Source organism: Ambystoma mexicanum, chromosome 5q (assembly GCF_040938575.1).
Source record: "Ambystoma mexicanum isolate Mex_15411 chromosome 5q, UKY_AmexF1_1, whole genome shotgun sequence".
NCBI lineage: Eukaryota > Metazoa > Chordata > Amphibia > Caudata > Ambystomatidae > Ambystoma > Ambystoma mexicanum.
Window position 1 is genome coordinate 1,384,625,106 of NC_090933.1, and position 13,280 is coordinate 1,384,638,385.

Consider the following 13,280-nt stretch of genomic DNA (forward strand, 5'->3'; position numbering starts at 1 on the left):
CATGCTATTAAATGCCCTGGGAGTGGAAGGACAGAGAATATTCGAGAGTCTCACCCCGATACCAGTGGCTGGCGACAATGACGATGTTTTCAAGGAGGCTGTCAGGAGAATCATAAAAAGGTTTGCCAGTAAAGAGAACACAGTGCTCCACCGAATACGGTTTTACACACGAAAGCAAGAAATGTCTGAACCAGTCGACGATTACGTCACCAAGCTGAGGGAATTAGCGGCGCTGTGTAACTTCGGCAGAAATACAAGCAGTGGGTTACCATGCAAGAAAAGAGAGGCTGGCTGCTGACACGAAAGAAGGGAGAGGGAACAGAAAAGAACCCCTAAAGTGTCACAGGTGCACCAGCACGAAACACCTGGCGTTTGACAGGGAGTGCCCAGCCAGAGACAAGGAGTGCTCCATTTGCAAACGCATTGGCCATTTCTCCATCGTGTGTCGGTGGAGGAACAAGAAAGTCTCCAGCCTCAATGCAGATCGTAATCCGGAGAAAGAGTCATCCTCCGAAGATGAAGGGAGATCCACTGTCATCATGGTTAACAGCACAAGAGCGAGGAGAGAGAAGCCCCACTGCGTGATCAAGATTGATGGAATAGAAACTAGGGTCATGGCAGATTCAGGGTCCGATCTAACGATCCTTCCCCTTCGCACGTATAAGGACATGGTGGGAAAGGAAAAGGTGCAAGTGCTAACAACGAAGCACAAACCCACGGTGTTTGGAGGGGCGTCAGTCGAACTACTAGGATACATCAAAGCCAAAGTTGAATTCAAAGGAAGGGAAACCACGACTAGGGTCTATTTCAGTCACGAAGGCCCAGCAGTGCTAGGGTGGCACGACCAGGACAAGCTGAAAATCAGACTGGATCCCAGCACTGAAGAACAAGTCCTGTCAGTCAGGGTGACGAGAGGACCCGTGGTCAAAAGCGACTACCCAACACTTTTCTCTGAGGAGCCGGGGCACATCAGGGGTTTTCTGCACAAGATAATACTCAAAAGGAATGCTGTCCCTGTAAAGCACCGAGTGAGGCCAGTACCAGCCACGGCAAGGGATACCCTTAGAAGTCAGCTGGAAAAGATGAAAATGGAGGGCGTCATAGAAGAAATCGAAGCATCAAAATGGCTGAGCCCCGTCGTGCTCATAAAGAAACCCCAATCACAGGAACTCAGGGTATGCATAGACTTACGCAGCTTAAACTTGGAAGTCATCACCGATAACTACCCCCTTCCAAGCATAAATGAACTCATTCTGTTAATGAAAGAAGCCAGGATATTTTAAAAACTGGACATGAGGAATGCATATCACCAAATACAGCTACATGACGAATCGAAACCCCTCACGGCATTCATCACTCCATTTGGCACATACCAATTCACCAAAATGCCATTCGGGTTGTCATCGGCAGCGTCGGCGTTCCAACGCATGATGGACGTCTTGCTGAAGAAAGTTAAAAACGTAGTGTACTTCCATGACGACATCCTCGTGTATGCGGAGGATGAACAAACGCACGACGCCACGTTGAGAATTGTCTTAAACAAGCTACAAGAAGCAGGGGTGCGGTTACGCTACGAGAAATGTCTGTTCAGAGTGAAAGAAGTTGAATACTTAAGATATAAAATTTCAGAAAAAGGGATCAGTCCCAAACAGAATCTCATGCAAGCAATCATTAAAGCACCGGAACCAATCAGCAAAGAGGAAGTAAGGTCATTTCTGGGGCTGGCTGAGTACTATGCGAAGTTCATACCGAAGTTTTCCGAAACCACGGCACCCCTTCGAGATGTACTCAAAAAGGGCTCGAAATTTGTGTGGCAAGAACCCCAAAAGACAGCAATGGTGAAGATAAAACAGCATATCGTAGAAGCACCATGCCTTCAACCGTTTAATCCCGCGTGGGAAACGGTTGTCACCACCGACGCCAGTGCCTATGGACTGAGAGCAGTGCTAACACAAAAGAAAGGCGACACTGAACACGTTGTGGCCTTTGCATCGAAAGCATTATCAGAGGCGGAACAGAACTATTCCACCATTGAAAAAGAAATGTTGGCCTGCGCATGGGTGGTGAAACATTTCAGGACATATGTATGGGGCACCAAATTCAAGTTGGTGACTGATCATAAGCCCCTGATCCATATGCTTAGCCCGGGATGCACAAAAGTATCCACGACCAGATTGGCACGCATTGCAGCCAAGCTGCAAGAGTACACGTTTGAGATCCAGCTTATTTCAGGCTGGAAAAATTCACAAGCCGACTGCATGTCGAGACTGCCGGAGGGTAAGGATAAACCCACCACTTTCCTCCACGGAGAATGCATAGGGGCATCTATTATGGACGTGAGAGCGCCAGAGTACCTGGAACTCAGTGAGAGACACTGGGAAGAGGAAGATGGAAAAGACCCCACCATGGCCATGATCCGCAAATGGACCAAGGAAGGTTGGCCAAGTGAAAAGGCGTTACCCGAGGGCATGAGACCCTACTGGAAGGTGTCGGACGAACTATCGGAAACGGAGGGAATAATCATGAAGTCAGACCAGATTATTTCTCCCACAGGAATGAGAAGAATCATCCTAGGTAGAGCCCACGCGGGCCACTTGGGAAACACCATGACCCGTCGCAAAGTGAGAGAGGCCTACTGGTGGCCATCCATGGACCAGGAAATTCGATCCATGATAGAACGTTGCCATGAATGCCTCAACAGCGACAAGAGACTCAAGGTCCGCCAAGCACCCCTCATACCCACAGAAATTCCAGAAGCGGTGTGGTCAAAGGTCGGCATTGACTTCATAGGACCTTTGGAAGCAATGGCACCTGAACACCGGTACGGTGTAGTACTGGTTGACTACCTATCCAAGTGGGTGGAGGCCGCGTTCGTCCCGAACATAACCACGGCAACTGTTATAGAAGTACTTACAGAAATTTTTCAGAGGGAAGGTCTTCCCAAGGAAGTAGTCACCGACAATGGGGTGCAACTAGTCTCGAAAGACATGGAGGAATTCTTAAAAAGGAACCACATAAAACAAAAGAAAGCGGCCCTGTATCACCCACAAGCAAATGGGCTTGTTGAAAGGGCCAACAGGTTCATAAAAGGCGCCATCCAATTGGCGACAGCTTCGGGCATGGACCCGCTCAAAACCACCAAGGAGGCCATAGCAGCCCACAGACTCACACCCAATGGGATCACCCAAATATCCCCGTTCAAAATGTTGAGAGGGAGGAGTGCAGCATCCACGCTGATCCCACCATGGTTGTCGAAAATACGAAAGGATGAAGCGGTGGACATGGCAGAAGTAGTCTGGAGAATTGAAAGCGATAAGGCACGCATGAAATCATGGAGCGATCGAAGAAGAAGAACCAAGCAGACGTCAGACATCGGAGAGGGAGACTTGGTTAAAATCCAGTTACCGAAGAAGGATCAAAGCACTGGGTCTCGGTTTAGCCGACCCATCAAAGTGATTCACAAAGGGGCAAACCACATCCGCACGGAAGACGGGCGAGCGTGGAATCTAGAAAGAGTAGCATTAAACCAGAAGAATCGAGGAAGAGCAAAGACCCCAGAGAGACCACCAGCGGAAACCGAAAGAGACTTTGGAGCAGGCGAAGAAAGAGAACCAGAAAGAGACGACAGAGAGAGGGGTGAAACAGAAGTTGAACCGGAACCATTGGGTGAAGATCCCGATCAGGAGCAACAAGAGAATTTCACCCGGACTGTTGATCGTCCCAGAAGGGAACACAGAAGACCGGTGAGATATAATGACTATGTTTTACAATGAGTTTGATGTGCATTGAAAAGGGGAGATGTGTAGAGACATCGCGAGAGCCCGCGCTCTCGCGAGATCTCGCGGCTGGATCAAGCTCCGCCCCCGCGCGCTTCGTGCGCATTACGGTGGCGAGCGGAGGACGCGATAAGGTGCGTCCTGCATAGCCCTCCTGCTACGGGGCCCGCTCCTTACACGGCTTGGACTTAGACCATCACTGCAGCATTCTCTCTGCCACTTTAGGCCCGTTGGCCTTTATCATTAATGCACACACGTTGTGTGCATACTGCATAAAGCTGGTTAAGTAAATAAATACATCTTCACCAGATCAGAGGCTCCTGTCTTCATTGAAAGAGTTATACTACACCGGCTCACAGCCCTTTTATTTCAATGGGTTTCCAGAGAAGTGAGTTTTGATCAAACACACCACTTGCGCTGAAACGTCCTCGGCTGCCCCCGCATCTTGGCGGCTCTGGCTGCCTGCTAACCTTTCACTAGCTCACCCACTACTTCCTTCCACAAACACCTCATGGCCCGGAGAGTCCTGATTCTACGGCAAGACAGGAGGCTCATATTATGCATTTCAATCTTTACTCTGAACCACAGCAGCAAAGAATAAAAAACTTTATAAACGAAATTTTTTCAAAAAACACAACGTTATAACAATGCAATGGGAAACATCCCAGTCCAATATGGTGGGCAGGTCATGCCCTGGGGGTAGCCAATAGGGAGCGAGCCAGTCCCAATATAGGTCCATTCCTTTAGTAACTCCCCCTCTTTCTGACGCTGCTGACCCACAAGCTAAGTCACACCTCTGGTTTTCTCTTAGACTGTGTGCTTTGAAGTGTTAATTATATCACTTGGTTTCAGGGAGCAGCGTTTGGGAGAACGCGTTTCTTTTACTTGATACATTGTATATGCTGTGACTTTCCTCAGGCAAGCGGAGCGTTTGTTTATCTCGCCCGCGTTCGCCTGAGGTGATTTATTCGAGCGTAGAGTTCACTCGCATTGTTGTTGCTTTGTAGCCTAGGGAGCTCTGTGGCTCACGCAGTAAGCGTGCTGCCTTGTGAAAGGCAGGTTTAGCAGTTCGTGCCTGCTCTCCGCCACAAAAAATTTATATTTTTATTTTTTTCGTAATATGTTCCATTTTCTTTTATAAATTAGTAATAGTGTTGCAGTTGTTGTAGGTTTAAAAAATTGTGTTTCTTTGCCCTCACACGCTGCTCGCGTGTTTGTCTGTGGGAATTCGGACACTGCCCATGTTCTGCCTTGGTGGCCCTTACCTGTGGTTTGTGGCACACTATTAACTTGAGTCCTTACAGCCTGCTCGGCTTGTGTGAGTGCAGCTTTGACCCAGCTGTGTTTAAATAACGGTATATATATATATATATATATATATCTATTTTACCAAAGAAATTGGTGCTGTCATGGACAAAGGAGTGCTTCCCTCCTCTGCAGATGCCAGCACTCAAGTGCGCACTGCCAAAAAAAGTGAGAAGGTACTTGAAAACATTGGGGATCAAGCCTGTCATTCCCAGCCTTTAGTGGCTCAAGCTATTCAGTCCTCTTTGGACTCCGCTTTATCTGATTTGAATAATACTTTGGCGTCAGCCTTTGACAGATTAATTACCCGCATTGCGGATTTTCATCCCTCCCGGGACGCTGTCCCATCTGTGGAGTCCCAGGCACCCAGAAAATGTAAGGTTAAAACTAAACATACCCAGGGACAACTCAGTCCCCTAGTGGCCATATCTCCTATTGCTTCCCCTAAGGGTAATTTAAAGCGCGGGTGGGAAGAATCTCGACCTATCTCTTCCACCCCCTGGCCGGCCCCCGCGCCTTTCACGCCGGTGGAGCCCCCTATTGATGTCTCATCCTCTGACAGTGCAGATGATTCTGATTCGCCCCCTAAGAGGCAAAAAAGGAAGGTGACCTCGGTAGTCCCTCAAGGGGGTCCCCTGCTGGATGGTAGTGGTGTTCCTTTCTTTGATCCTGCCCTGATACAACACCCCAGGTCTGCTGAGTGGCAACCCTCTGAGGAGGTTTCCTCTTTCCTCAAGTTCTAGATCCGGCGCCCTATGGCCAAAGAGGATCGTAATAAGTTACGGGCGGAATGCCCTAGACCGTTGCTCGCCGACAAGGTAGCTCTAGCGCCAGAAATAGATCAGTCTATGGCGGCTTTTCTTTCCCAGAAAGGGAAGGACCCCAAGAAGGGGGTCGATAAAGCGTGGCGTAGTTGTCAAGACAGACTGTTGGACATCCTGGGTCCAGTCACGCAGATTTTTGAAATGGCAGAAGAGGCGGCGTCCTCTAATACCCCGATAGATGTTGACGCATTAAGGGGTTGGATCCAACGTACAGTATGCCTGCTCGGCAATGCTAATGCCTCCATATGTAGGGAGAGGAGGAAATCATTATAAATGAGGTTGGATTCCAAACTGGCACACATGTCAGAGAGGGAAGGTGGCCCTGCAGCTCAGGGTAATTTGTTTGGGGATTCTTTCCTGAAAGATTTGTCAGCTTATGTTCACACATTTACAGCGCTGGACAAAGCGCAGGTTAATATAAAAAAGGTTTTTGCCCCAAAGGTTTTTAACAAGGCTGGACGAGGTAGGGCCCGCTCCTCCGGCCGTTTTTCCCAGGGCTCCTCCCGCCCCCGACAGTTTGCGCCCCGTGGCGCATACCATACCTCCTCTGCTCGAGGAGCACATAATCAGTTCTATCCGCAACAAAACTCCAGTTGGAGAGGACGTGCCGGCAGGGGAGCCGGAAGATCAAGAGGGCCAGCAGGTGATTTCCCAGGTGCTAAAAGTTTTTTCCCTCAAAAGTTTAGGTGGCAGACTAGCCAGGTTCCTTCCACAGTGGGAGGCTCTCACTTCGGATCCTTGGGTGCTACAAACGATTCAGGGTTATCAGATAGAGTTCTATGCCCCTCCTTGCCAGTTGTCCATTCCCCTTCCTTTGGTGTTCGACGAAGTCAAACAATCCCTTATAGATGGGGAGGTACGGGATCTCATCTCCAAAGGGGCGGTAGTCCCGGCCTCTTACAGGGCCTCTCAGTTCCAGAGTACCATTTTTCTAGTTCCGAAACCGGACCAGGGGTTTCGTCCAGTAATCAACCTGAAAGCTCTCAACTCTTTTGTGGTTTATCACCACTTCAAGATGGAGGGAATTCATTTACTCAGGGATACTCTTCTCCCTGCAGACTGGATGGTCAAATTGGACCTCAAAGACGCTTACCTAGTGGTTCCCGTCTTTCCCCCACATCAGGAGTATCTTCAGTTTCAGTGGGGGGGTCGAGTGTGGCAGTTTGCATCCCTTCCGTTTGGCCTGTCCTCGGCCCCATGGTGTTTCACCAAGTTCATGCGCCCTGTGATGGCTCTTCTCAGGTCCAGGGGGATTCGGATCATAGTTTATCTAGACGACATGTTGCTCCTGGCCCAGAATTGTCAAACTCTGTGTTCTCATCTGAAATTTACTGTGACCCTCTTACAGGATCTAGGTTTTGTGATAAATGTAAAAAAATCCATATTGAAGCCTACGCAATGTATCCAATTTCTGGCCTTCAATATAGATTCAAAGCTTTGCATCCTTCTTCTCCCAGACAGCAGACTGTCCAAGATAAAGAAGGAAATTTGTCTACTCCTCAGGAGAGGGAGGATCTCCCTCAGGCAGTTGGCCAGAGTTGTAGGGATGTTGTCGGCATCCATTCAGGCTATCTTCCCTGCTCCCCTACATTACAGAGCACTGCAACGCTTAAAGGCCAGGCATTTGCGCAAGTGTCTCTCTTACTCCCAAATGGTGGAATTGCCGCCAGAGGCCAGGTTGGAACTTCTGTGGTGGCTCAGGCACATGGAGGCCTGGAATGGCAAGGCAATATTTGGCCCGTCGCCGGATGTAGTTCTGGAGTCAGATGCGAGCAGATCGGGTTGGGGAGCCAGATTGGGTCAGGTCTCCACAGGAGGGAAATGGTCGGAGTCAGAGAAACTACTCCATATCAATTGCCTAGAGTTGTTAGCGGGGTCTTTTGCTGTTCGGAGTCTCCTCAAGGATCAGGGGAATTGTTGTGTTCTCCTCCGCATGGACAACATATCTGCGGTGAGGTACATCAATCACCTGGGGGGTACCAGGTCCAAAGTCTTGGCGGATTTGGCGAGAGAGTTTTGGCATTTTTGCCTCGACAGGGATATTCTCTTGAAAGCGGAATACCTCCCAGGAGTCAGCAACGAGGTTGCAGATTGGAACTCCAGGCACCTGCAGGACAGGAGCGATTGGATGCTGAACAGGTCTCTTTTCGCCCGCATAGAGTCCCTCTGGGGTCCTCTGATGATAGACTTGTTTGCCTCCAGACTGAATTGTCAAGTTCCCAGGTTTTACAGTTGGAGACCAGATCCGTTAGCTCTAGCCACTGACGCTTTCCTCCAGGATTGGTCGGGTCAGTTGGGGTATGCCTTTCCTCCCTTTGCTATGATAGCCCGGGTTCTGGTCCAGGTTCGCACTCAGGCGGTGTCTCTGGTTCTAGTTGCCCCCTTTTGGCCCTCTCAAGTTTGGTTCCCGGCCCTTCTAGAATTGGCAATAGATATTCCCCGTCTTCTCCCTCGCGATCCCCAGTTGCTAGTGGATCCGGAGGGTCTCCCTCACGAGTTGGTCTTGCAGGGACACCTTGCCCTTATGGCTTGGAAGATTTCAGCTCTTCCTGGTGCTTCAGAGGACTTTCGCAAGACTCTATGGCGGTCATCAGGGACTCCTGGGCGCCCTCTACTAAGGCAGGGTATTCCACAGCATGGAACAGATGGGTTAGCTGGTGTGTGGCTAGGCACCTCAATCCCGTTTCTGCCCCTCCTGTAGAGGTGGTTAATTTTCTTGTAGAATTGTTTAAGGAAGGGAAAGCCTACAGAACTGTTAATGGTTTTCGTTCGGCTATTTCAGCCGGTCATCTTCTGGTTAAAGGGGAACCAGTGGGTAGACACTTTTTAGTGCGAAGGGCCCTCAAATCTATCCGTATTAAGGTTCCGCCACAACCGAAATATTCGGTTCTTTGGGATGTTAATGTGGTGCTGCAGCTCTTCAGGTCCTGGCCTCTTAATGAGGAACTGTCCCTGCAGCAGTTATTTGCCAAACTTGCTATGTTACTATGTCTGGTGTCTATTAAAAGGGTCTCTGATATCAGAGCTCTTGATGTGGATAATAAGATGTTCACCCCTCAAGGGGTTACTTTCTTTATCTCACGTAGGACTAAATGCATGACTTCTTCGATATCCTATCCAGCTTTTCCTGAAGATTGTAAACTATGTGTGGTCAACTGTTTGAAATGTTTTGAGATTATAACTGAAGGTTTTAGACCTCCCAATACCTCTCAGCTGCTGATTTCCTACAGGAAACCCCATAAGCTGGTCTCCCCTTCTACTTTGGCCAGATGGATCAAATGGGTTATGCGGGAGGCGGGGGTTGACACTTCCTCTTTTGGTCCCCACTCAGTCCGAGGCGCTGTGGCCTCTAAAGCAGCCTTTCTGGGGGGTAGTTTGGAACAGATCCTAAAAGCAGCTGACTGGTCAAGGGAATCAACTTTTAAGACATTTTACCATAAGCGTATTGCCCATGTAGCGGTGAATGTAATGCAAGGGCTTTGAACTTGCATAATATGAGCCTCCTGTCTTGCCATAGAATGTCTAATCCCCCACACTAGCGTGAGATGGGGGTTTAGATTCTATAAAAGACAAGGTGTCGAGTATTATCCCACCCACCCACCCTTACTGGTGTCGGTTGTTGTTTCAGAGGGCAGTTGATGACTTTGATGCAGGAGGAAGTGGGAGATTGAGCTCCAGGTTGCAGAAGGTTTCAGCCCCGGCGTCTCCATGGGAGTTTGTTCTTCGTTCCACGTGGAGAAGGTGTTCGGTGGTCGTGTGAGACAGATCAGCGTCAGAAAGAGGGGGAGTTACTAAAGGAATGGACCTATATTGGGACTGGCTCGCTCCCTATTGGCTACCCCCAGGGCATGACCTGCCCACCATATTGGACTGGGATGTTTCCCATTGCATTGTTATAACGTTGTGTTTTTTGAAAAAATTTCGTTTATAAAGTTTTTTATTCTTTGCTGCTGTGGTTCAGAGTAAAGATTGAAATGCATAATACTCGCCTCCTTGTCTTTTATAGAATCTAAACCCCCATCTCACGCTAGTGTGGGGGATTAGACATTGTGTATTATGAGGCCAGCCGGTGAAATAAACTGGTCCGCGTGAATGACTGGGCAGAAGCATGGGTAAGAAATGGCTAACTGGATTAAAACCAGTATGCACTTTAAATGAACCATTCGGTCCTTGGAAATGTGCTCTGCTTAGGAAAGTGGACCTCATGTTTATTTTGGCAACGTTGCATGGACACTCTTGAGACCTGTAGATGCACATATGACCGGCGTCTTCTTTCTGCGCATGCTCTTTGGGTAGATGTTTCAGCTGTGAGTTCTACTTCTGGTGTCTCCTTTCTGCGCATGCTCTTTGGGTAGAGATTTCGGATGTGTCCGTTCTGCTTCCTGTTCCCCCTTTCTGCGCATGCTCCTTGGGTTTAGTTTCAGCTGTGAGTTCCTACTTCCCATTCCCCCTTTCTGCGCATGCTCCTTGGGTTTAGTTTCAGCTGTGAGTTCCTACTTCCGGTGTCTCCTTTCTGCGCATGCTCCTTGGGTTCAGTTTCAGCTGTGAGTTCCTACTTCCGGTGTCTCCTTTCTGCGCATGCTCCTTGGGTTTAGTTTCAGCTGTGAGTTCCTACTTCCGGTGTCTCCTTTCTGCGCATGCTCCTTGGGTTTAGTTTCAGCTGTGAGCGTCTGCTTCCGGTGTCTCCTTTCTGCGCATGCTCATTCTCTCAGTATCTGAGCTCTGCGCATGTCACTTGTACCATCGAGTTGTGTTTTAGCTTCCTGCGCGCCGCTTCAATGGTGTCTCTTTTCTGCGCATGCTCTATGGGTAGATGTTTCGGATGCTCTCTGGCGTCTACTCGGTACTGCGCATGTCTGTCCTCCAGCGCTGCACCCCAGCCTCGCTGCCCAAGGCGCTAGGTAGCTCAGTCTTCTGAGCCGTGGCTGCGTTCCTGCTTCCTCCTGCCCCCTCCATCTCTTGCTCTATTGTTAAAGGGAAAATGCTGCACAAGCTCTGAAGCAATCCCATGGCATAATTTAGCGCAGCTGAGTGACAGGCCTATTGCACGCGCTTGTGGTGAGAAAAGTGTCCTTTTAGGGTAATGTTGACTTGTCTCTGCTTTTCCTTCGCGCTCCTTCTGTGAAGCCTTTCTCCTGTGTTTGTGATTTATAGGGGGCGAGGCAGCTCCCTCTTTGGATATTTCTTAAATATATTTTCTCTGGATGTGGTGTACATTCTTGGAGATTAATTAATCCTATGGTAATATTTTCTTTCTCCAGACCTGAATACACTATTGGTGCGTTGCAGTGTCCCGCAGGCAACAGAAGGTAAATAGCTGCTGTGATATATGCATGTCTCTCTGCACAGGGTGTTCTTTGCTTCTGCAGCAGTTTGTCTCCTGTCCTGAGTGCACTCCATGCCCCCATCTTCCCTTTCTCTACTCTTTGCCCCCCAGCCCCCATGCCCAGGGATGCCCCCTATTGCACTGAGTAAAGGAGGACAACCTGCAACCCATCCCCTCAAGCGAGAGTTTGGATGGGGATAAAAGTGTGCATTTTAAAGCGCATTATTTATTTATTAGTTTTTTTATTTGTGTAGCACACAACAGCCCGCAGGCATCGTGGCGCTGTCACAGAGGTAAGTAGGCTACTGGGTTACAGTAGTACACACAGAGAGTATTAGATCTAACAACTGTAGGTGCATTGGTTACAGTGGTGCAAGAACTAGTTACAGTGGTGCATGACAAAGCATATGACGTGTACCCAGTTCAATAGGTTACAGGGAACATGAGTACGCAGGCGTGATGCGCAGAGCGGGAGTGTAGGCAGAGGTTAGTTAAACAGCCAGGTTTTGAGTGCTTTGCAGCATGCAAGGTGTGAGGGTTCGTTTCTGAGGGTGAGTGGCAGGGAATTCCATTGTTTGGCAGCAATTAAAGGGACGCTAGCGCCACCTGCTTTGGCTTGTTTGACTCGACTTGGGGATTATGAGACGGTGGGAGTGGTGGTGGTGTTCTTGTGGGTCTGGAAGAGCCTGTTCTCATTACTTTCGAGGCAAGGTAAAGGGAGGCTGTGTGAGTGATGCACTTGTGAGTGACGGCAAGAGTTTTGAATAGGACCCGTTCTTTGAAGGGGAGCCATTGGGCTTCGTGTCTGGCGGCAGATCTTTTTTTTTATTCGTTGTTTATTAGTTTGCTCAACAAACTCTTACAACATCAACAGTATGTAATAAACAAAGGTTAAAAACGCAATCTTCTTATCATGGTGAACCATAATATAAAACAAAATACTAGCCTCAGAGAAGGAAGAGATCCATTCACATAACAACCGTTCTCATAGATTACATCCTGTAAAATTTCATCTGCAATACAGAGCAGTGCTCTACCTGAATGTGTAGATCTCAATCTCCACTATGCGGAATAAACAAGCATCTCACAGTAATACTGCGAGTATACATAGACTTCTCAACAGAACATTCACTTGACAACTACTGTGGTGGAGTCCTTCTTAATGAATTTCATCCTTCATAGTGTACATCATCAAAGTGATGTATAAACCACATAATCAGAGTGGATGACCAGCAAACACCTATCACAAAATCCAGCCACATAAATTGGTTTCTCATAAACAATAAACCAAAGTTATACATAAAACACAAAACAACATTAAGTGTTTTTAAGTTTATTCAAAGCAGAAATACTGGCATTCTTCATACTTGTGATATCATTTTTTCCAGTTCTACATTTAACAGCACAAGACATTTTGAAAGAGCCAATATGGTCTTTGTTGTATATCCCCACATACATGCCATCCACAACCATTCCCTGGCTGGCAACGTCGTACCGATCATGCCAGGTCCCAGTTATCAAAGTGTTTTCAGTAGATTACAAGATGTTTTAGGGTTTATTTTTGTTCTGATTCATTACAAAAGCGGCTCCGTACAGGAGCACCTACTGCAGATTTATTTCCCCATTTCAATGTCCTTTCATGGGTGTACATCAAATTTAGCTTAAAGCAAAGATGTACATCCCACAGTTTATTGCCAGGAAACTTTAATAGATACGTCCTCCGGGGCATCCGCTTTGCCGTACACTAACGGCAGATATGTGTTCTCTTTTGGGAATTTTGAGAGCTGCTCGAAGTGCATTGTTTTGGATTATTTGGAGTTTCATTAGGTTTTTTGCTGTAGTGCCAGCAAAGAGGATGTTGCAGTAATCCAGTCTTGAGCCTATTATGGCTCTTGTGATGGAGAGGCAGTTCTCAGTGGATAAGAGTGGTTTGGCTGTGTTAATCAATTTGGTGTAGTAGGCAGCTGAGGAGGCGATGGCGCTGACTTGACGTGACATGGAGAGGGTGGCATCGAGGTAGACTCCTAAGGTTTTACCGATGGGGAGACC

General features: G+C 48.2%; 1 long non-coding RNA gene across 1 annotated transcript in view; it reads left to right on the plus strand.

The window, feature by feature from the left end:
• The window catches only part of LOC138498733 (uncharacterized), a 208,307-nt gene extending 198,420 nt beyond the window's left edge, over window positions 1–9,887 (plus strand). The window contains exon 3 of the long non-coding RNA XR_011278853.1: window positions 9,534–9,887. This is a non-coding gene — a long non-coding RNA (uncharacterized lncRNA). The remainder of the gene's footprint in view (window positions 1–9,533) is intronic.
• The last annotated feature ends 3,393 nt before the right edge of the window (window positions 9,888–13,280 follow it).